Source organism: Giraffa tippelskirchi, chromosome 1 (genome assembly GCF_054371585.1).
Source record: "Giraffa tippelskirchi isolate mGirTip1 chromosome 1, T2T-mGirTip1v1.2.pri, whole genome shotgun sequence".
NCBI lineage: Eukaryota > Metazoa > Chordata > Mammalia > Artiodactyla > Giraffidae > Giraffa > Giraffa tippelskirchi.
The window spans coordinates 81,596,004-81,621,235 of NC_137275.1; the positions used below are offsets into that span (position 1 = coordinate 81,596,004).

At 35.3% G+C, this 25,232-nt stretch overlaps 1 long non-coding RNA gene across 1 annotated transcript in view; it reads left to right on the forward strand.

Annotated features, from left to right (window-relative positions):
- LOC145547077 (uncharacterized) overlaps positions 1–25,232 on the forward strand; it is a 234,254-nt gene that overhangs the window by 90,030 nt on the left and 118,992 nt on the right. The window lies entirely within an intron of this gene.

The window sequence follows — 25,232 nt, forward strand, 5'->3', positions numbered from 1 at the left end:
AGAAAACAGTTCTCAGTTTAGGATGAAATGTTTGAAAATTCAATTGACCACTTAGTGTTTCATCTATATTACCATATGTAGGCCCCTAAATAACACTGTAAGATATTGGTCCCTGTCTTTAAATTTTGGGGAGGCATAGATTTCACAAGGGCCTCCTAGGTTTTGGTCCTCTGATCTCTGAAAGCTAGATGGCACCTGCTGTCTAGATACACTTTTGTGAAACTGTTTCTGGAGTCCAGACTAAGTCCAAGCACTTCTCCTTCTTATTTTACCATTAGTCCCAGTACTTAACCAAATTGCCAGACCAAATTTGCATCTCAGCAAAGGCTGCCAATGACCTAGAGTGACTAAGGCCCAACTTTGAAACTACCCTTTGATTTAAAATCCTTTCTTGGGTTACTCTTTCTGCCCTTAGAGTGTTCTAAATGACTATTTTAGTGTTTTCCATGTAGCTTGGTCTTCTTTCACCTTTTGTAAAAGAGACCAAGTTTAAAAATAAATTATTTGTATCTTTTACCACACTTATATTACTAGAATAAGTGTTACTATTGTATTATGAACATAATTTTTCTAGAAGTAACTTTCTATACTTTGTTTTTAAAAATCTACATACCAGATTTAGTAATATCTCATCTGTAAGACTGAATTCATAGGATAAGTGGTAATAAAATCATGCCTTTGTTTACCTCATGCTCTAATGGTTACAATTTATAGTAAGATTATATTATAACTTTGATATGATTTTTGATAAATTTTGAGTTGGAAAAGCAAAAATGACATGGAATTTTCCCTTAAGTTCCCCCCAAAATGTGTTATACATATTTTAAAATAAGAACACATCTGTTCTTTTATATATTATTTATTTTAATAGCATTCCACCTTAAAACTGCTTACATCTTAATTTAAGGGAAAAAAAATTTCTTTGCTGTCTTATGCAAATACTTTTTGCATCATGTCAGTATCAATTCTTTCATCTGATCATTTTTTTCATTTCTCTACCATGGCTTGGATATTATATCGGATGTCATATTCAATAAAGAAGACAGAAGCTACCCATATTTTCAGAGCTCATATACTCTAGGAGTCTATGAAGATAAAATAACTATCTTTAGGTGGAATATATTTCATTTGTGATACGATTTGTTCTTTCACTAAGAAATCTGTCTGTGCCATGTGCACTATTCCCTAGATGAAGGAATAGAGTGGCAAGTAAGGAAATCTATTACTATTTTTTCAAACCCATCCTAGACAATCTACTTTCCCCCTGTTTGCAGTGGAATCCAGAATATACAGAACTTGTTATATAGGGCATGGGAGAGATGGGAGCAAGCAGTGAGTCTTCCACTAATTCTATTACTCTGCTGCATGGCTCTTCTTCCTCCATATCACTACCATTTTCCTACTTTGCAGGATTTAGGATGAAAATGGCAAAGTAGGATTCTGTTTCCAATGCACTTCCTCTCTAGCCATTTTGGCACAGTGTAGCAGTGCAAACCCCTGGTTCTTATCCTGGAAGTGATGTAATACCACAGCGAAGCTCTAGTGGAAAGAAAAGCCCTGTAAGTGTCTAGAAAGCCAGTTCATTTCCTGGACTGTCACTTATGAACATGTGACAGAAACCCTTTTATGAATTTCTCTCTAAGCATTAAGAAAAGAACAGTGAAAGAAAAAGTTCCTGACTATTATGGAATCCTAGGTGACTCATTATACTGAAGCAGATGGGCTCACTAATTTCGAAGAATAATAATTGTTGAGTGTATAAACAAATTAGGACTGAGATGATCTTAAATGGGATCTAGTCTTGATTATTTTAAAAGGATTAGTTGAGAATGCTTTATTTTTAGAATTAAATATGATTAATAATTAAATATGTTTAATAATGACATCAAAAACTAAAAGATAAAACCCCAGCTACTTAAAAACTTTCCAACTGGAAACAGTTGTCCACAAAATTCCAAAGCTATTAAAGTCTGTATTTTTGCTGTCTAAGAATAACTCATATTCTTAATTTACCATATTACATTTGTTAGTTTAAAAAAATTCACATTGGAGAAAAACAACAAAAACAAAGTTCTGATACTCACTGATTTTTTTGATTTGAGTGAACATTATCCTTAGAAAAATAAAGTAATTTTTATTTTAAAAATAAGGTAATATTTTAATATTTAATGCTTAAATTTAAACATTAGTGATATCACATGTTAAGTTCTGACATAATAATATATTATTTTTCCAACTCTCCTCATATATAAGTTAAGTGAATTTATGTAAATTTTTTTAGCAATGATAAGATTATACATACACATATATATGAAATATATGTGTGTATATATTGATTCAATGATTAAATAATAGCATAGGTTCTCTCCTGTACTCTTTTTTTCTCTTTAGAACTGGCAGACAGCTGTTATCATGTGTTGTAATTGTTTTCTAATTATTCATAGTTGTTAAAGAGATAAGATTAAATAAGGATGGCTTTGGCTCATCTCTTTTTTCTTACAAAGTTAAAATTCATTCTTAGGTCCAGGAACAAAGGGTACCACAGTTGACACTAATCACTGATACATTTTGGGAAGCAAGTGACATTGCATATCTATTAATGATTTCACCTCTTGCACTGTGTTCCTACCACACAACTTTCAGGTTGAAGTATATGAAGGAAGGACAAAAGGAACAGTTTAGCGTAAGCCCTAAAGATAAGCTAAGGTTGTGCTTAACACTGAAAAAGGCCCTATTAGCTTCTGCATGTGCTGCTCTCTAGACTTAGACCTACAGTTGGATTTTTTGTGACTCTCTGCCTCTGGGCATCCTTTTCTTACCTTCAGGATGAACTCCTACTAAAGTTTTGAAGACTTTTTAAAGAGAAATTACAGGAAGTACCACTTACTTCTTTTTATAATTATTTAAAATGAAACAAATGGAAAACAAAACTCTTTAAGTTAGTGACTTAAGTTAGCCATGCTAGAACTTAGTGATGTTTAGGAAGGTAGACGAGGAAATTATAATACATTTCCCTTTAAATTCATCAGGGGGAAAAAGAAAACAAAAAAGCACCCTACATTCATAAAATGTTTCCCTTAAAATGCTAACCTTTCGATAGAGGAACTGTAGCTCCTGAGGAATGCTGGATGCAGAGAAACTGAAGACATAGTCAACCAGATTTTGGAAATAACTACAACAGGAGGTCTAAATAAAAGAGATCATTTTCTTCTCATTTGTTCCGAGATGAAGAGATCAAGCCCTGAGCCTTTGGAGTGGGAACATTGACTCCAAGATCCTAGACTCCCAGAGAACTAACCCTAGGCAGTATCAAATAGTGAGAATTCACACAAAGGAAACCACTTGAATACAAGACCTGGCATCACCGAACCGCCAGTAGGACCCTGTGCAGGACATCTCATCTAAACAACAAATAAAACATAAATACAAACCCAATCATCAACAGACATAATTACCACCTCACTCAGCCTTGCCCATAAGAGGGGAAACAAAAAAATTATCACAAATCTCACCCTATACAAAGCTTACAGAAACCACTGGACCAACCTTAGGAGGGCAGAAACAAAAAGGAAGAAAGAATTCAACCTTGAAGCCTGGGAAAAGGAGACCTCAAACACAATAAGTTAAAAATAATGTAAAGGCAGAGAAATACTACACAAATGAAGGAACAAACTAGAAACACAGAAGTCTGAATAAATGAAGAGGAAATAGGCAAACTACCTGAAAAAGAATTCAGAATAATGATAGTAAGATGATCAAAAAGCTTGAAAACAGAATGGAGAAAATGCAAGAATCAATTAACAAAGACATGGAAGAATTAGAGAATAAACATAGACAGACAACACAATTACTGAAATTAAAAATACTCCAGAAGGAATAAATAGCAGAATAGCTGAAATAGAAGAATGAATCAGTGAGCTGGAAGATAAAATGGTGGAAATAACTTCTGAAAGCAGAATATAGTAAAAAGAATGAAAAGAACCGAGGATAGTCTCAGAAACCTCTGGGACAATATCAAATGAACCAACATTCAAATTATAGGGCTCCAGAAGAAGAAGAGAAAAAGAAAGGGTATGAGAAAATTTTTGAAGTTGAAGTTTTCCCCAAGTTGAAAATTTCCCCAACATGGAAAAGGAAATAGTCAATCAAGTCCAAGAGGTGCAAAGAGTCCCATACAGGATGAACCCAAGGAGAAACACGCCAAGATACATACTAATCAGGCTAATAGAGACTAAACACAAAGAAAGAACATTAAAAGCAGCAAGAGAAAAGCAACAAGTAACATACAAGGGAAATGCCATACACTTAACTGCTGATCTTTCAGCAGAACCTCTGCAGGCCAGAAGGGAATGGCAGGATATATTCAAAGTAATGAAAGGGAAAAATCTACAACCAAGATTACTGTACCCAGCAAGGATCTCATTCAAAATTTATGGGGAAATAAAAAGCTTTTCAGGCAGGCAAAAGTTAAGAGAATTCAGTACCACCAAGCCAGCTTTACAACAAATGTTAAAGGGACTTATATAGTCAAGAAATACAAGAGAAGAAAAAGATCTATAAAATCAACTCCAAACAAATAAAATGGCAATAGGAACATATATATCAATAATTGCTTTAAATGCAAATGGATTAAATGCTCCAACCAAAAGACACAAAGTGGCTGAATGGGTACAAAAACATGATCCATATATATGCTGTCTACAAGAAACCCACTTCAGACCTAAAGACACATATAGACTGAAAATGAGAGAATGGAAAAATATATTCCATGCAAATGGGAAGCAAAAGAAAGCTGGAGTAGCAATCCTCATATCAGACAAAATAGATCTTAAAATAAAAAATATTATAAAAGATAAGGAAGGACACTACATAATGATCAAGGAATCAATCCAAGAGGAAAACATAACAATTGTAAATATCTATGCACCCAACATAGGAGCACCTCAATACATAAGAAAAACACTAACAGACGTAGAAGGAGAAACTGACAGTAACACAATAATAGTAGGAGACTTTAACAGCCCCGTCACACCAATGACAGATCATCAAAACAGAAAATTAATAAGGAAACACATCTTAAATGATACATTAGATGAGGTGGATCGCATTGATATCTTTAGGAGATTCCATCCAAATGCAGAAGAATACACCTTCTTCTCAGGTGCACATGGAACATTCTCCAGGATAGACCACATCTTGGGTCACATATCAAACCTCAGTAAATTTAAGAAAATTGAAATCGTTATCAAGCATCTTCTCCAACCACAACACTATGAGACTAGATATCAATTACAAGAAAAAAAAACTGTAAAAAACACAAACACATGGAGATTAAACAGTATGCTTCTAAATAGATTACTGAAGAAATTTTTAAAAAAATTTCTAGAAACAAATGACAATGAAAACATGGCAACTCAAAACCTATGGGATGCAGCAAAAGCAGTTCTAAGAGGGAAGTTTATAGCAATACAATCCTACCTCAAGAAACATGAAAAACATCAAATAGACAATCTAACTTTACACCTAAAACAACTGGAAAAAGAAGAACAAAAAAGTCCCAAAATTAGTAGAAGGAAAGAAATCATAAGCAAATGGAAAAGAAATGAAAGAAACAATAGTAAAGATTAATAAAACTAAAAGCTGGTTCTTTGAGAAGAGAAACAAAATTGACGAACCTTTAGCCAGACTCATCAAGAAAAAAAGAAGAATCAAATCAACAAAATTAGAAATGAAAAAGGAGAAGTTACAATGGACAACGCAGAGATACAAAGGATTATGAGAGACTATTATGAACAACTATCTGGCAATAAAATGGATATCCTGCAAGAAATGGACATATTCTTAGAAAAGTTCAATCTTCCAAGACTGAACCAGGGAGAAATAGACATTATGAACAACCCAATTACAAGCACTGAAATTGAAGCTGTGATCAAAAACCTCCGAAAAACAAAATCCCGGGACCAAATGGCTTCGCAGGAGAATTCTTTCAAACATTTAGAGAAGAGCTAATGACTATCCTAAAACTCTTTCAAAAAATTGCAGAGGAAGGAACACTTCCAAACTCATTCTATGAGGCCACCATCATCCTGATACCAAAACCAGACAAAAACAACACACAAAAAAGAAAACTACAAGCTAATATCACTGATGAACATAGGTGCAAAAATACTAAACAAAATTTTAGCAAACGGATTTCAGCAACACATCAAAAAGCTCATACTCCATGATCAAGTTGGGTTTATTCCAAGGATGCAAGGATTCTTCAACATATGCAAATCAATCAATGTGATACACCATAATAACAAAATGAAAGATGAAAACCATATGATAATCTCAATAGATGCAGAAAAAGCCTTTGACAAAATTCAGCACCCATTTATGATGAAAACTCTTCAAAAAATGAGCATAGAAGGAACCAACCTCAACTTTAGTAAAGGCCATATGTGATATGCCTACAGCAAACATTATTCTCAATGGTGAAAAACTGAAAGCATTCCCTCTAAGATCAGGAACAAGACAAGGGTGTCCACTTTCCCCACTATTATTCTACATAGTTCTGTAAGTTCTAGCTACAGCAATCAGAGAAGAAAAAGAAATAAAAGGAATCCAGATCAGAAAAGAAGTAAAGTTCTCACTGTTTGCAGGTGACATGATACTGTACATAGAAATCCCTAAAGATAGTATCAGAAAATTACTAGAGCTAATCAGTGAATTTAGCATTGTTGCAGGATACAAAATCAATACACAGACATCACTTGCATTTCTATATCCTAACAATGAAAAATCAGAAAGAGAAATTAAGGAATCAATCCCATTCACCATAGCAACAAAAAGAATAAAATATCTAGGAATAAACTTACCTAAGGAGACAAAAGAACTGTATACAAAAAATAATAAGACACCGATGAAAGAAATCAAAGATGACAGATGGAGAGATAGTCCATGTTCTTGGGTAGGAAGAATCAATATTGTGAAAATGACTATACTACCAAATGCAATCTACAAATTCATTGTGATCCCTATCAAATTACCAATGGCATTTTTCACTGAACTAGAGAAAAACATTTCACAATTCTTATGGAAACAAAAAAGACCCCTAATAGCCAAAGCAGTCTTGAGAAAGAAGAGTGGAGCTGGAGGCATCAACCTTCCTGACTTCAGATTATACTACAAAGCTACAGTCATCAAGACAGTATGGTACTGGCACAAAAACAGAAATATAGACCAATGGAACAAGAGAGAAAACCCAGAAATAAACCCATGCACTTATGAGTACCTTATTTTTGACAAAGGAGGCAAGAATATACAATGGGGCAAAGATAGCCTCTTCAATAAATGGTGCTGGGAAAACTGGACAGCTACATGTAAAAGAATGAAATTAGAACACTTCCTAACACCATACACAAAGATAAACTCAAAATGGATTAAAGACCTAAATGTAATACCAGAAACTATAAAACTCAGAGAAAAACATAGGCAGAACACTTGATGATGTAAATCAAAGCAAGATCCTCTATCACCCACCTCCTACAGTAATGGAAATAAAAGCAAAAGTAAACAAGTGGGACCTGATTAAACTTAAAAGCTTTTTCACAGCAAAGGTAACTATAAACAAGGTGAAAAGACAACCCTCAGAATGGGAGAAAATAATAGCAAATGGGACAACTGACAAAGGATTAATTCCCAAAATATACACGCAACTCATACAACTCAATAGCAGAAAAGCAAACAACCCAATCAAAAAAATGGGGGAAAGCCCTAAACAGACATTAAGTCATACAGATGGCTAACAAACACATGAAAAGATGTTTAGCATCGCTCATTATTAGAGAAACACAAATCAAAACTACAATGAGATATCACCTCACACTGATCAGAATGGCCATCATCAAAAAGCCTACAAACAATATATGCTGGGCAGGGTGTGGAGAAAAAGGGATGCTCTTGTACTGTTGGTGAGAATGTAAATTGATGCAGCCACTGTGGAAGACAGTATGGAGATTCCTTAAAACACTAGGAATAAAACCACCATATGACCCAGCAATCCCACTCCTAGGCATATACCCTGAGGAAACCAAAAGTGAAAGAGACACATGTATCTCATTGTTCATTGCAGCACTATTTACAATAGCTAGAACATGGAAGCAAGATGTCCATCAACAGATGAATGGATAAAGAAGTTGTGATACGTATACACAATGGAATATTACTCAGCCGTAAAAATAAATGTATTTGAATCAGTTCTAATGAGGTGGAGGAACCTAGAGCCTATTATACAGAGTGAAGTAAGTCAGAAAGATAAAGATAAATATTGTATTCTAACACATGTGTATGGAATCTAGAAAAATGGTACTGAAGAATTTATTTGCAGGGCAGCAATGGAGAAACAGACATAGAGAATAGACTTACGGACATGGGGAGAGAGGAGGAGAGGGTGAGATATATGGGAAGAGTAACATGGAAACTTACATTACCATATATAAAATAGATAGCCAATGGGAATTTGCTGTATGGCTCAGGAAACTCAAACAGGGGCTCTGTATCAATCTAAAGGGGTGGGATTGGGGAGGGAGATGGGAGAGAGTTTCAAAAGGGAGGGGACACATATGTATACATATAGGTTATTCATGTTGAGGTTTGACAGAAAGCAACAAAATTCTGTAAAGCAATTATCCTTCAATTAAAAAATAAATTAAAAAAATAAAATAAAATTAATGATCAAAAAAAATAATTGCTAATCTCTTAAGAAAAAATATTTCTTCTTGGGGCTATTCATTTTCAAGTTAAAAAGTGAGTTCAAGAAAGATAAATAATTGTTTGGATATATAGTCATATTAATACATATGTTACATAGATGTATACATTCATACTAGTATACTAAAAATCATAGCAGTGGCAACATCAGCAATGGTCACTAAGTCATTCACTATATTTCTTTGCTGAAAAGAAGTTGCTGTTCATGGTATGTTTTCCAACCCTTTGTCCACTTCATGTTTAAGTCACTCAGTTATAGGAATAGTGTACAGAGATGTTACAAGAGTTTCAACCTGAATTTTCTTTTACTCATTTTTATGTTGCTGTTTCTAGTCCTGCTTTATTTTTACTACCTTACAATCATTTGTAAGATGATCATTTCCTTTATATCAATCAATAAAAACTATAATTGTAAAAGCATCTTAGTTGATTATCATTTTGCTTGTTATACCTATGAACTTGTTTGTGGTTTTTTCATTTTAATACACTCTGCTTGCCCCTTAGTCATGCTTTGTTATTTGGGTATGTGATTCTCATTATTGCTGACAATTATTAGTCAAATAATTTGTTCTCGTACTTTTTAAAATTTATTTTTATTTTTTTTTCTTGTACTTTAAAAGTGAGCTTTATTTTGGAAATCTTTCAGTTCTTGACATTCGGAAATCCCTATAAGTTTCGGTGGTTGTGGTTTAGGAAGTGGTATCTCAGTCTTGCACAGATCTGTTCCCTTACTTTAGCAAATGTGGGAATGAGGTACTTAGTGAGACAGTTATTAAATGAAATCAAAACCTTGTCCTCTCAGGGTGAGGTCCTATTGAAAATACAGTGTGTGTTATTAGAATTTTAGAGATCAAACCTGTTCTTTCCTGAAAAAATGGCTCTTCTATTATATTCTATTAATAGAATATAACATTGTCTCCCATTTCAAGTATTACTTCATTGCTTCTTGTATTGGGTTTTAGCTCCATAATTTCTGTTCATGTTCACTATTTCAGCATTCCTTTTTCCTACATCAATGCTCATTGAAAGATTTTGAGATAGTTTTGAGAAGTGTGATTAAAGGGGCGAACCAAAGAAAAAATTGTGGGTCATACCAAAATATTTTTTAAAAAGACCTTCTTGGGAAGAAGAAATAAGATTAATCAGTAGTCATACGTGTTAGTTTTCTAGATTTTTTTCTTTCTCTGTATTTAAGTCATGAATTATGTTTGGATTAGATATTTAGTTGAATTAGTTATTGTACTTAAGTTTCATGTAAGATGGAATGAAACAATATAATTTTCAGAAAATATTTCTGTTCATAATGGAAAGTATTACCCTGCTGAATTAGTTTGAGTTGCTGCAGATTTTTTTTGTATTATTAATTTCTTGCCCATTCTGGAGGATCCTTTCAAAGCTTCTGGGTATTCAGAACTTGTAGCGTCCATGTAGACATAGTTGTAAGTTCTTTGTGAATATTGACGCAGTCACTGTATTATGATGACTAGGGTCCTCCTCTCTCTGTATTGGGTGGTGTATTCAGCAAGAGCTTCTCCTCTGTCCACCAGCTCTGACCGCCCCCCCGCTACAGGCAGAGCTTAGGCAGCACAGCCAGCCCCCTGAGTCTTGCCAGCCTGAACTGGAGGCTGCTCTATGTTGTTGTTAAATTTTGGTTGGCTCCACCAACCCCCTTGGCTTTTTGGCTCTTTTTTATTACCTAGGCAGTAAAGGCTCTACTCTATTTCCATCTGATTTAAATGCATAGGATGGTTTATGGTTATATTTGAATGACCAGAACTACCTAAAGTATACTGTTCATTATAAGAATTCTCAAATACAAATATTTTATACCATTAAGAAAAAAAAAAATTAGTCCCCAAAATAACCTAATGTGATGTTATTATACACACTTTTACAGAAAAGAAAGGCAGAAAAAAAAAGAAAAGAAAAGAAAGGCAGGATCAGTAAGGATAAGTAATTTGCTTATGGTCACATATCTAATGCATAGCATATATGAGGAATGTAGACTCTAAAGTCAGAAGACCTGGATTTGAATTCTGACTCCACCTCTTTTTACTCAGGCAACTAACCTGTGCTCAACTAACCTGTGCTCAACTTTCTCATCGATAGGATGGGAATGGTGGTCCTATCAACCTCAAAAAGTGTTCTGAAGATTAAATAAATTAATAAATATTAAAATTGCTAGAACAGTGACTGGCAGATAATACACACTCAATAAAAACTCGCTGTTATTATTGGTCACATGGATTCAGTATTGTTTTTAATTACTGGAAATGCAACCCACTCCAGTATTCTTGCCTGGAGAATCCCAGGGATGGCGGAGCCTGGTGGGCTGCCGTCTGTGGGGTCGCACAGAGTCGGACATGACCGAAGCGACTTAGCAGCAGTAGCAGCAGCACTTTGAAAACACAAAACAAGTTACAGTGATTGCTCCTGGGGCTTATGGCACAATCTGTGAATTTTGAAAAAAATTCATTTGAAAAGAAACATTTATAAATGTATGGCATGACATTTGTAATGAATGAACAATAATTTCTAATTTGGCTAAAATCTAGTCCTCTACTACTGATTATCAGAGAAGTTTAGAAAAGCAGTATTGATTTCTTTTGTAGAATAGGCAAGAAATCCACAGTGGTCCAAGGCACCAAATAATCACAAACCATTGCCCTGCAATGGCCAGAGCTGACTCGCTTTTTATTAGACATTGATCTTTGGCTTTTTCTGAATGCACCAGTGAGTTCAAGGTCTGGATATGTATGACTCATGCAAGCTCTGTGCCATTAAACTGCATTATAGGAGAAAATGATTCTTCATGCATTGAGTCTGACACTTGACATTCTTTTTATAATTTGAAAATTGGCAGCTCAGAGTATATTTAAATGGAAAACACTACCATTTGTAACCATCATCCAGTTGACAGAAACAATGTTTTTGCCATTGAAATGACTGTACAAAACCCACTGTGACCTGAAACTATCATTGACCTAGACAAATATTAATCTTTTATATATAATGTTGTTAGCACATATTGTTTTTATAACATTTTTTATACGCAGAATTTATATTTGGTAACATTCTCAACAGTATTAAATTATATGAATAAGTTAAATTATGCTGTTTAGTTGCAGTCATGTGAGGGAAAAAGCAAGCAAATGCATATATTAAAAACAAGAATTTTCTACCAATTACCATCACAGTTGTGTATTTTACAATATTTTTAAGGTATGACTGTGTCTCTAAATAATACACAATTCAGTAGGGGTAAAATAATTAATTTGAGTAGCTGGGCATATAAATTACCAAACATTTTAGTTTTTTTAAAACTTACTTTAATACTCATTATATGTTTTTATCATCTGTAAATCCTTACTGCTTTCTATTGAAAATTTTCCCAAAGTGTTCTATTCTGTAACTATAGTTTAATAGGACTACAAAAGCTAACCTATGGCAATCCTGGTTATTTTGATTATTGAATAATATTTAGGAGATTTTGAAATTAACCTCATACCTGGTATCATATTATCATTGGACATTAATTTTAAACTTGTAGGTAAATGTATGGCTTATTTGCATTATAGTACTTTATTTTCTTAGCTAAATCTTGACATATAAATGGATGAATATTTTTCTTCTGTTACTTTTTCAATTGACCTAAAATTACACTAAAAACACCTAGACCAGAATTTTTGTCATTTGTACCTGTTTTTATCTTTGCAGTTGTGGTAGAGCTGTTTACTGATATCATTTTAATCCATAAATTTTCTTTATTTGTGATAATCTGTTACAAAAATGTGTAATAAATCCAGTCTTTATGATGTAGATAGCCAAAGGGATACTCAAATTCACTATCAATTTTGAATTAAAGTTTTTAAGTCAGTGTCTTTGAAAAGGTGTATAATGCACATATAGCCTTCACATATTCCAGGTTTTAAACTAATGTACAAGCAAACCTGACTTATGCTGGAGTCAAAAGATGTAGGCTAAGTTTATGCTTAGTATTTCTAAGGGTGAAATTTATGAGCACAGGAGGGTTGAAGGAAACATTTTAAATAATGCCATTTTATTCAAAATTTTAAATTAGGAAGGAATGAACTACTATTCAGTAATTCAAAATAAAGCATAAATCTTTCATGCAAATATTTTCATTCCTCATGTACATTGGTTAACATAATTAATGGCAGATTAACTGAAAGGAGTGTGAAATGATGACAAGCTAAATACCCTATATGAGATAAAACAACAGATATCTCCTTATTGCTCTTCTTATACCAGCCATTCCATTTGAAGAAGTCAGCCATCAATGATGACATCAATTTCACACTAAAAGAAGCTTCAACTGAGTCTAATCCCTTTATTGGACAAGTGGGGGAAGAAAAAAGACAAACCTGAAGTTAAGAGAGACCAAATTAAAAAGTCTGGTTTTTGTGAACTGAATATGGGCCATCCAGCAATGCAAACCATCTATCATAAGTACATTAATTCTTACAATTATATGTATACTATCGAAGCTTCTAACATGGATTTCTGGATCTAGGTAGAGATGGATCATTTTCAGGCTCTGCCCATTAAGCCATAATATCTTGACCAACAAGAGCCTTACATTCCTGAGAATTCATACACTAAACATATAATTTGTCTAAAATGAGGATCACTAGATATCTGACAATTAGAGACTGTAAAGCAAAGGGAGTGCCTGGTTCATAGTTGTGGCTCAATAATCTGTCATCTGGGAAGACCTATTATTTGAAGTATAGAGAAGATCATAAGATGTAGAAGTTACTTGGTTTATATTCTATTTCTTTACATTTCCTGAATTGTTTTCTAATCATTTAGTGTATTAACTTCATCTTATATATTTACCTCAGGGGGCATTTTGCTATTTACATTTCTAGTCCTTCATGAATTTGGTGGCTTCTCATTGTGTCTTTATTTTGCCAATATTGATAAATATGCAGAATGTATGCCTGCTGTGGAACCGTATGTATTCTAGAGTAAAAAATATTTGTTAATAGCTGCTAAAACCCATATCTAATTTATGATCTTTCCCACTGTTAGAACCATACTCTACAATGAGACCAAGACTTTTGATTTTGAAAATAATTACTATTATGTGTTATTCTTAGTAATAACTGTTGGTTATGAATATAGAAAGTTGGAGTTCTGCATAAATTCATTTTTACTGTTCCTAGGATAAGATATATCCTTAGATATGTCTTAGGATGAAGATGCCATAAGGGAAATATGAGGATAATCACACAATGACAACTTCCTTGCTGGGCTTATTTCCAGTTCAGAGAGACCTAATCAGAGATTATCAAGTCAAATTCACAGCAGGAGCTCAAGAACTCAGTAATGTATATCATGTATACCATAGACGTACATAACATATGACATTGCCCTTTGAATCATAATTTGGAGAGTAACAGTGTTGGGTACTTTGTGATCTACTGGCTCAGTGAAGATATGATAAAAGTAATATCATTTTTTCTCACTCCTTTTTAATTCATGTGTTGGGATCTAGTGCCTGCCTGGTAGACATTTTTGAGGAACATGGCAGCAGCTACTGACTTTACAGTGGTCCTGAAGGGGGACCAACAAGGTCACACACAATTTCAGCAAACAACTTCTAGTAACAAAAATAAAATTTAATATTTTGTTAATTATTATGAGTTAAGGACTGCTACACTGTACAAATGATTGTATATAATATCAGTATAAACATACAAAAAATAGGCCTTATTATTCTCATTTTACAGAAGAAAAAAGATATTAACTTGACGAAAGGTTTGTAGCTAGAAGTGGCAGAAACAGAGTCAGGTCTATCTACTAACAAATCCAAAGAACCTGGTTACTACTGCACTGCTTCCTGCCCAACCTGTCTTTACTTTGTTATTTTTTAATGAGTATTTGTCTAAGTCAGGCAAGAGATACATGGAACTGTGCATTAACTTGATGTTTAGTGTGAGATATCCCTGGTGAAATTGATTCCTGTCTGTTCTGAAGCCTCGCTTCTGAAAAGTTCACAATTATTTAGAATACAATAAGGACGTATTTATTAAGTTCTGTGCTGGAGGCTGCTATCTAAAGTCATTTTCAGACTTAGAAAAGTGTTTTAAATTTTCTAAGATTTTGGAATATGATGAAATATAATTTTTTGAGCAAAGCTTGCACTATAGTTTTCTTCATATGCATAAACTAAAGACATAAAAGATGCAGATAGAATGGAAATCAAAGAAACGTCAGAGTAGACAATCTAGAGGCAAGCAAAAATTCAACTCCAATAAATGAATGGCTGATCCATCAGTCCTTTTCTTTGAAGTTTTGATCTGAAAGAATAAAAACAAAAGAGAGACTGAGGGAGGAAAAACTTGCTTCTACAGGAGTAAAGCTAAATATAAGCCAGATAATTTCTTCCTTTTTAAATATCCCCCCAAGGAAGCCAGCTTCAGGATGGAGGACTTCTTTTAGGTTAAATGAGAGTAGAGGGAAATCATTTTCAAAATAGGTCAATATCAAAAAAGTGTCCCTAGATTTCTCATGACACCTATCTGATCAGATGCTGTGATTATCGATGAACTCCAGAGCAAACTCATTTGACATTTCCTTTCAGAAATGTGGAGAGATGTTTAGAATTATTCAGAAACAGTCTCTTTAAATATGGTGGATCTGTCTCGGCTGTGTGAAAAATGTTAATCACGTTCATTTGAGGAAATTTACTAACATGATGCATATAAATGGAATTCAGTTTACTGAATTATGTAAATGCTTGAGATTGGCAAAATTTTATAAAGCATTTAAGGTTTTAACAAAAAAAAAGCAAAGGAAAGTTAGCTGTAGATATTCCATTTATTTCTCAAATATTTACTGAGTTGTATGACTGGCAATATGAGGATGGCTTAAAAGAGGGAGTGGCCCTAAAGTTTTGAAGAATCAATAGGAGTTTTCCAGAAATATGAATCAGAATCCTAGGCAGAATAAAGAACAGGGGAAAAAGGGCATAGAAATAATGAAGGATACAATCCATGAGGATCTTAAATCAGCTATAGTGTAATCACTTGAGTGTTTGTTAAAAATGAGATACAGTGTCTTGTCCCATGCCACATCAATCATACTCAGTGATAGCAAAAGGCAAGAATTATATTTTAATAGGCAAGCCTAGGTTTTTTTTTTTAAGCATTAAGATTTGAGAATTGTTGATATAGATGGTAGAAGCATCTAGACTCAGGCAACAATTTCACAATCTGTTTTACTCTTACAAAAAATATAATGATGGACTTTGAATAGTGAGAGAGGTTTGATAATGAAGGAAAATGATCTGTTAAAAGACTGGTACACTAATCCTTACCTACCTTTCCCTTTTCAGTATGCTTTAATCACATTTTAGTTCCTAAACTCTTATAAAAGTTAACAAGAACTTTTAGCTTTCCAAAGTGCTAATTCTCAACCTACATCTCAGTAGCATTTGAAAAAATTGATTATCCACTCTAAAACAGTGAATTTTCTTGGTGATAAGAAAACTCCTGCTATTAATTTTCATTTTCTTGTAGGCCTCTCTTTCTAATTCTACTTTTCTGGATCCTCCAGAATCTTGACCTAATTTTTTCTCTTTCAATAATTATTCTTTGAAATAGTAGCTTTAAATGTTCACATAATTAGACCCCAGATATGCATCTCCAGACCTTTTTTCTTTACACCTATATGTTCAACTATCTACTCAAAATATCTGCTTTAATGTTTAGATGGAGTTTCAAATATTTATATTTTATAGGAGATCCCTCTAGCTCCAAACTTGCTCCTTCTCTTATTCATCTTATTCATCTTGGGCAATGGTACCCCACTTCATAAGGCCAAATACCCAGTAATCATCCTTCCTACCTTCCCTCCTTCCTTCCTTTATCTCTGTCTCTTTTTTTACACTTCACAGTTGATCCATCGGTATCCACTCTGGCACTTTCCTTAAACTATATCTTGAATCTTACATCTTCTCACGAACTCCGTGAATCCTTTCTTGTTCAAGCTGCCAGCATCACCTATTGCCTAAACAATAGCAGTAGACTCCTACTTGATCTGCCTGCCTCTATTCTTGCCCCATATGGTAAATTTTTCATAGTGATCCTGAGCAACCTTTAAGAACATAAAAATGCCACCTGCCTGCTCAAAATCCTCCAATGGCTATCTTACTTAAAACCCAAAGACCTTACCAAGGCTCGCAAGGGTCTTCTCTCTCTTCTGCCAATATATTCTATAATTATACTTTGTTTCTACTGCTTCAACTGTGGTAGACTTCTTGCTGTTTTGCACCAAGCTTGTTTTTCTTCAGAGGTTAGCATCATGGCTTCCTCTGCTTGAGATGCTTTTCTCCCACATACCTGCGTATCTTTCTTCCTCATTTTATCCTGATCTCTGTTCATATATAAGCTCTTTTGAATGTCCTTTTATGAGCACCTTATTTAAACAGTTCTCTCTTCTCTATGTTACTCTATACTTCCTTACCACACTTTATTTTTATCATAGCATTATCACATTTAAAATTGTATCGGATAGGTGTTAGCAGCTTTTATATTTTGCTCTTCCACAGGGAATATAAACTTCTTAAAAACAGATACTTTATCTTGTTTATTTTTCTTAAGCACCAGGTTCAAGAAAATCCAAGTAGTAGACAGAAGGCAGACAAAGAATATTTGTTAAATGAGTGAATCTTTTATATGTAAGATGGTAAAGGCTTAACAATGGTGTTATGAATAAGGGTGATGAGAAAAGAGAAAAGCACGATCCTGCTTTATGAAATTAAGTTGTAACTATTAATAACATTATGTCATATTATACTATAATCTGGTAAGATAAAGAACTAGAAAATACATGAAAAATGTCAGCATCTCCATTATCAAAAAGATAATACAAAGGATAAAATGGTTAATCTATTCAAAAGAATAGGATGTCATCAACAGATCTGGGTGTGAAGAGTCCTTTTTTCTGGCCACGTCCGGTGGCATGTGGGCTCTTAGTTCCCCAAATAGGGATTGAATTCATGGTCCCTGCAGTGGAAGCAGAGTCTCCACCCCTGGACACCAGGGAAGTCCCTGAAGGGTTCTTAAAAGTAGAGTTGCTGTGGAGGAATAGGAGATAAAAGAAGAAGTGGGCAGAGATGAGTTGAACAAAAGCTCTAGGCATAGAAATTGACATTCAAAATCACGAATATTGGGGAAAACTGGAGAAGAACATGGCAACCCACTCCAGTACTCTTGCCTGGAAAATCCTATGGATGGAGGAGCCTGGTAGGCTACAGTCCATGGGATCGCGAAGAGTCGGACATGACTGAGTGACTTCACTTTCAGTTTTCACTTTCATGCATTGGAGAAGGAAATGGCACTCCACTCCAGTATTCTTGCCTGGAGAATCCCAGGGACAGAGAAGCCTGGTGGGCTGCCATCTATGGGATCGCACAGAGTCAGACACCACTGAAGCGACTTAGCAGCAGCAGCAGACAATTAATTAGGCTAAACTGTAGGATTGGAACTTAGGGAAAATTGGAAAGTAGGAAATAAGGGTGGAAAATCATCACATCTCAGGTATTTGTAGCTTTGAATGCCATACCTAAATATTAGGGATTAATTGAAGTAAAGGAGGAAGGATATTAAAAGAGTTTTATGCAGAGAGAAGAGTCTATAGTGGATGTTTGTTTTTTTGTCACTATAGAACTGAAAAATTTGGAGGAGTCCCAAATAGTATGCCTGGATTTTAACTCCGACCACGGTGGCTGAAATGGGACAGATTGTACCTCTCTTTGCACCCTGGCAGCCAAGGCAAGGGCATATGACTTAGCCAATTGGATGCTTTGATTGGGGATTTTAATTCCTGAGGAACAAACAGTATTCACAGTGGCAATGGAAGAATCAGCAATTCAGGATTATTTTGGCTCAAGGCCGTGCATTGCAGCAATACCATGGAGTACTGAGCACAGCATTCTTAGTCCTTGGAGCTTTAAAAGACCTTTTCATCTTTCTATACTTTTTTGATAAGAAACTGAATGTTACAATTCTCAGAAGCCAGCAAGATCACAGATAGATACACAAGGGGGAGAATTAGGGAAATATTATGATGTCTGAAAATCAAAAGATAAGTTTTATGAAGTTTTAAAGATTTGTGAAATTTGCTGATAGTGAGAGATGGTATTAAATGGTATCCTAGTAGTTTTGACAATTGAACTTCCTAAATTTGAGCAGCAAGTTTCATTGTGTATTTCGGTGGCCCACTCATATTTGACAAATGTATGTCAGATTAGATGAATGTTGTTGCTGTTCAGTTGCTAAGTTATATCCGACTCTTTGCGACCCCATGAACTGTAGCATGCCAATTTTCTCTGTCCACTACTCCCGGAGTCTGTTCAAAGTCAAGTCCATTGAGTTGATGATACTATCTAACCACCTTATCCTCTGCCACCCCCTTCTCCTTTTGCCTTAAATGTTTCCCAGCATCAGGGTCTTTTCCAGTGAGTCAGTTCTTCTCATCAGGTGGCCAAAGTATTGGAGCTTCAGCTTCAGCATCAGTCCTTTCAATGAATATTCAGGGTTGATTTCCTCTAGGATTAACTGGTTTGATTTCCTTGCAGTCCAAGGGACTCTCAAGAGTCTTCCTCACTCATCCAGCACCACAAATTGAAAGCGTCAATTCTTTGGTGCTCAGCCTTCTTCATGCTCCAACTCTCACATCTGTACATGACTACTGGAAAAACCATAGCTTTGACTATGCAGATCTTTGTTGGCAAAGTGATGTCTCTGCATTTTAATACATTGTCTAGGTTCATCATAGCTTTCCTTCCAAGTAGCAAGTGTCTTTTAATTTCATGGCTGCAGTCACCTGACCATCCACAGTGATTTTGGATATCTTTAATGTCTACTATTTGAAAACAATTTAATAAGCATCAGTGGAAAATTATTTTCTGGAAAGAGTAGAGATGTGATGCTTTTAATATACAAGCTCTGTAAAAGTGTGACATTTTATGTTTTTGAACATGTTTATGTATTAATTGTAGCTAAACTAATTGCAAGCTTTCATTAAAAGAGACTAATAACATTTAGACGTAGATTCTAGAGGTAAAGAAAACTGAAATTTCAATTCAGTTGTTGGAAGTGAAGGCATATTATTATTTTCATACAAAAAGATAGTGTGTAAGAAGCAGTTGTCTTCCATATAAATTGACTGTATTTGTGATTAACATAATCAGTTACTTTACAACAGATTCTGACTACAGTTAACATTTGAACTTTGCATCTGTGCTCAGTTGCTTCAGTTATGACCAACTCTTTCTGATGCTATGGACTGTAGCATGCCAGGCTCCTCTGCCCCATGGGATTCTCCAGGCAACAATACTGAAGGGAGTTGCCATGCCCTCTTCCAGGGGATCTTTCTGACCCAGGGATCGAACCCCTGTCTCTTACACCACTTGCATTGACAGGTGGATTCTTTACCATCTGAGCCACCAGGGAAGCCCTTTAAGCACTGTGATCTCAAAATTTTACTAAAGGTCACTTATGAATCACTCAGGGCTTCAGTAGAAACATAGACAATGTGCTTAATAATGATTCTGTTTGCATTAAAGAAACATCCTTCAAGGCAGGCTTCATGAAAGGGTCTAACCATGACCTTAAGATAAGAGATTTTTCATAAAATACAGGAACTGGGGAAAATTCAACATCTTCTAAGGAAGCTCATTAACCAAATGGCTGATATAGCACATGGCAATAGGACTTACTAGTAGGCATTGGAAAATCAAGCTGAAAGTTTGATAGTGAAACATGTTACACATAATTAAATATAGATCCTTCTTAATCAATAGTGAGGGCATAATTACTTTTCTCAAGGTTAGTTAGGCAGGGTTATTTAAGAGGACAGAAGCCAGAGTGAAGGAAATCAAGAAGACAAACTAGAGAATCATGCATTTTGGAGCTGAGGAGGCTATTAGGAGCTTTGGCACGCTTGAAAAACTGTACTGCAGTTTTATCAGTAGGCTCATTAGGGAACTATTAGACAAGGTCAGGAAGGCTTATAAGAACTGATGGGTACATTTAAGCAGTGGCTCCCTTCTTCACCAAGTTGCTCAATAATAGCTGCCACGTTTTCATGTCTTTGAACAAAAACATCTTACATGAGCATCTCCTCAAAGTGTTTGTGCAATTCTGCCTTTTAAAGATGTCATCATTCTTCTGTGAAAACTATCAGTGATGAATTAATGAATGTTTCCTGTAGTGATGAACCCAAACTGTTCCAACCACTGCCTGTTAATCATGAGGGAAAGAAATATGTACTTAAGCATGTGTAAGTGTTGTAAATATGTTTTGCCCCAAACCTGACCCCTGTGAAGGAGGACTAATGAAGAGAAAGAGCATAACAGCTTAGTCCCATCAAGTTTGTGGGCTGACATTCCTGGAAATGTTGCTAAATATTACATCTTTTCTCCATCTCTTCCTTTTCCTCTCTATCCCTAAATATTTATTGAGTAACTTCTTTGAGCCAAGCATTGAATAGAGGAGATAAATTAACTTGAAAGACATAGATGGTAATGATGTTGATAGGGCTGCTTGTGAGGGTATGCCAAGTATCACCAGATGTCTAAGAAGGCTCCTGGTTATACAGCAAAAGATGACTGGAGCTCTTAGTTATGTGATAATGTAAGACTATCTACATTTTTGACTGAGGTGAAACAATCTATGAAGGGATATCAAATCTATTCCAGGAACAAATAATGTGATTTTGTATATTTGTAAGAATAATACTTCCCTGAAACATTTTTCCCAAACATATTTGATGAAAGTTCCAATTTCAGAGAGTTTTTTCCCCAGGGAATTTACAGTATTCTTAAAATAGTCTAAAATCCTAACAAATATATCCCTTGAAAACTTGCCTTTTTACTTTTACTTCCAAAACTTTAATATGCTCTTTTAAGACACAAGAAAATAAACATTGTTTTTATAAAAATAAATAGTATATCAAATTTAGTAACTACTATGAAATGGTCAAATTTTGATCTGAGATAATATGTATATATAAACCTTTGAAAATAAATTATCTAAAGCTTGAGAAAGGAAAGTCTCTTGGGTATTATTTACAGACTTTATGTATATTTTTAAAATAAAGCACTAACATCAAAAATTTTTTTCCCACTGGATATTTTCAAAGTTTGTTACATTTAACTTTTCTAAATTAAAAAACCTAGTTTTTCACAGGACTAGAGAGGTGAACAGTTTTTAACAATATGTTTATTAACTGCATCTTTACATAGGCTACTTGAAAAGGCCATTCCCATCTTAACCTTTACTAGCTGATCTCTATTCCATTTTTTTCACTTATCTAGCAGAGACCTTAGGGATGATGGGTCCCATACTTAGCCTAGGGTTGGGAATTTGGTCAACGAGAGGTATATACAAAAAGACAGAAGCAGAGAGGAGAGGGAGAGAGGTTGTAGGGAACTGGTTCACACAATTGCAGGATGGTAAATTTGACATTTGTAGGGCAGGTTAGCAGGCTGTACCCTCAGGCAGGAGATGATACTGCAGTCTGGAGGCAGGTTTTGTTCTCAGGGAAACCTATTTTTGCTCTTACCACCCTCAGCTAATTGGGTGAGGCACACCCCCATTATCAAAGGTAATCTTCTGCACCTAAAGGATTATAAATCCTTAGCCACACTGCAGATATTATCCACATCTACAAAATACCTCCACAGCCACACCTAAATTAGTGTTTGATTTTAAAACTGAGTATTAGAGCTTAGACAAGTTAACTCAAAAAACTGACCATCACAGTATTCCTTGATATTTCAAGAAGGGGATAAAAATCTAGGTCTGATGTCTGGTGGATAGCATCCTAATGAGTCACTAGCATGGAAATTCAAGGCAGTTCCTTATGCTTCCAGAACTTATGGTATTTACACGTGCAGAGGCCCTCAACTGAGGAAGGGTTGAATCCTTTTGCAGAAAGATCCTGCAACTTAGCCACATGTATGTTGTAACTCTCCCTCCAGTACCTCACCAGAAAGGTCATTTATTAATGAGACAGTTTAAGTAAATACCCAGATATTCCAGGATTTGGTAGAAACATGGTTCTGAAGTGATGCTAATGTCTAGGGATTCAAAATTTCACCATAGTCCATTGTAGATTATGGTTTTATGAAGATAAATGGAGTCTTGACCCAGGATTATTGTATTACAAAATAAGTCTAGCAGACCCGCAGATATCCTGTCAGTGCTTTTCTAGTTCCTTATGCATATTAGAATAGACAGTTTAGCAACAGGATCTTCACATTGGTTCCCTGACCAAAGAAGTAATGATTATAATGGAAGGAAGAGCCAAGTACCTGGAGTTGCCTGCTCTCACAAATTTACCAGTTTAGTGAACCGATGTTAATCCTGTTTTCCAGGGAGTGGAGAATTTTAGAGGTTAGTTTCACTATAAAAACTTTGAAGGCACAGAGGTGGTGATTCCTATTCTATCACCTCTGAATGTATCTGATTGATCTATGAAAAAAATAGATGAGATTTTGAGAAAGGCTGTGGATAATCACAAACTTAATCAGATGGTGATAACAATCTCAATTCTAAGGTATTATTTTTTGGAGAAAATCAACTCAATTCCTGACACCTAGTATGTAAGATTGACTTGGCAGACACTCAGTTTCATTTAAAAAACAATAGCAGTTATTTGCCCTCACCTAGCAGTGGCAGCAGTATCCTGAATCAGTCATAATAGAGTCTACAGTAATCCTAATGATCCTGATAATCCAAAAAACATCACACTAGTCCTTATGTTAATGGAGTTATGCTCATGAGACCTGGGTATCAGAAATTAGTAAGTATCCTAGATGCCTTAGACACATGTTTCAGTTCAGTCAGTTCAGTTGCTCAGTAGTGTCCAACTCTTTGCAACCCCATGAATAGCAGCATGCCAGGCCTCCCTGTCCATCAACAACTCCCAGAGTCTACCCAAACCCATGTCCACCGAGTCGGTGATGCCATCCAGCCATCTCATCCTCTGTCGTCCCCTTCTCCTCCTGCCCCCAATCCTTCCCAGCATCAGGGTCTTTTCCAATGAGTCAACTCTTTGCATGAGGTGGCCAAAGTATTGGAGTTTCAGCTTCAACATCAGTCCTTCCAATGAACACCCGGGACTCAACTCCTTTAGGGTGGACTGATTGGATCTTCTTGCAGTCCGAGGGACTCCCAAGAGTCTTCTCCAACACCACAGTTCAAAAGCATCAATTCTTCGGCGCTCAGCTTTCTTTATAGTCCAACTGTCACATCCATACATGACCACTGGAAAAACCATAGCCTTAACTAGACAGACCTTTGTTGGCAAAGTAATGTTTCTGCTTTTAAATATGCTACCTAGGTTGGTCATAACCTTCCTTCCAAGGAGTAAGCGTCTTTTAATTTCATGGCTGCAGTCACAATCTGCAGTGATTGTGGAGCCCAAAAAAATAAAGTCTGACACTGTTTCCACTGTTTCCCCATCATTTCCCATGAAGTGATGGGACCAGATGCCATGATCTTAGTTTTCTGAATGTTGAGCGTTAAGCCAACTTTTTCACTCTCCTCTTTCACTTTCATCAAGAGGCTCCTTAGTTCTTCGCTTTCTGCCATAAGGGTGTGATCTGCACATCTGAGATTATTGATATTTCTCCCGGCAATCTTGATTCCAGCTTGTCTTTCTTCCAGCCCAGCCAGGGGTTAAAAATAAACTCCAAGAAAATTCAGGATGTATTTGTCAGGAGTCTCCAAAACAACAGAGCCAAAAGGATACCTATCCAGAAGAAAGAGATTTGTTTTAAGGAAATGGCTCACCCGGATGCCTGGTCATTTTCCATTGATTTCATTAAATCTATCCCTTTAAATGTTGTTTCAATGAAGTCTTTTTGGTTGAACCACAAAACTAAGATCCAGAGAATATGTCTTTCTTTCTTTCTGTCTGTCATCTATTGATGTCATCTACTGATCTGTCACCTATCTTTGTCTCATCCTAACCTAATAATGAAATGGATATTTGTAAGACAGTCAATGAATATTTGTTGACTGATAATTATCATAACAACCACCATGTATTAAGCTTGAATTATCCAGCAGAAACTATGTCAGGCATTAAACATTTATTTCACTTTGCTCCTGTGTTAACCCTATAAGGGTTAACAAAAGAAGAGACTCAAGAAGGGTCCTCAGTAAGGTGAAAAAAACTACTAAGTAGTGGCATAGGAATTTTTACCTAGATCTGTTTGTAATAATATGTCACCATGCATAATAAGAATCCATCATTTTCTTGTTACTAATTTTGAGTTAGATATTGTAAATAAGGGGCTTCCTTAATGGCTCAGACAGTAAAGAATCCACCTATAATTTGGGAGACCTGGGTTCAATCCATCGGTCAGGAAGATCCCCTGGAGAAGGGAATGGCTACTTAACTCCAGTATTCTTGCCTAGAGAATTCCATGGACA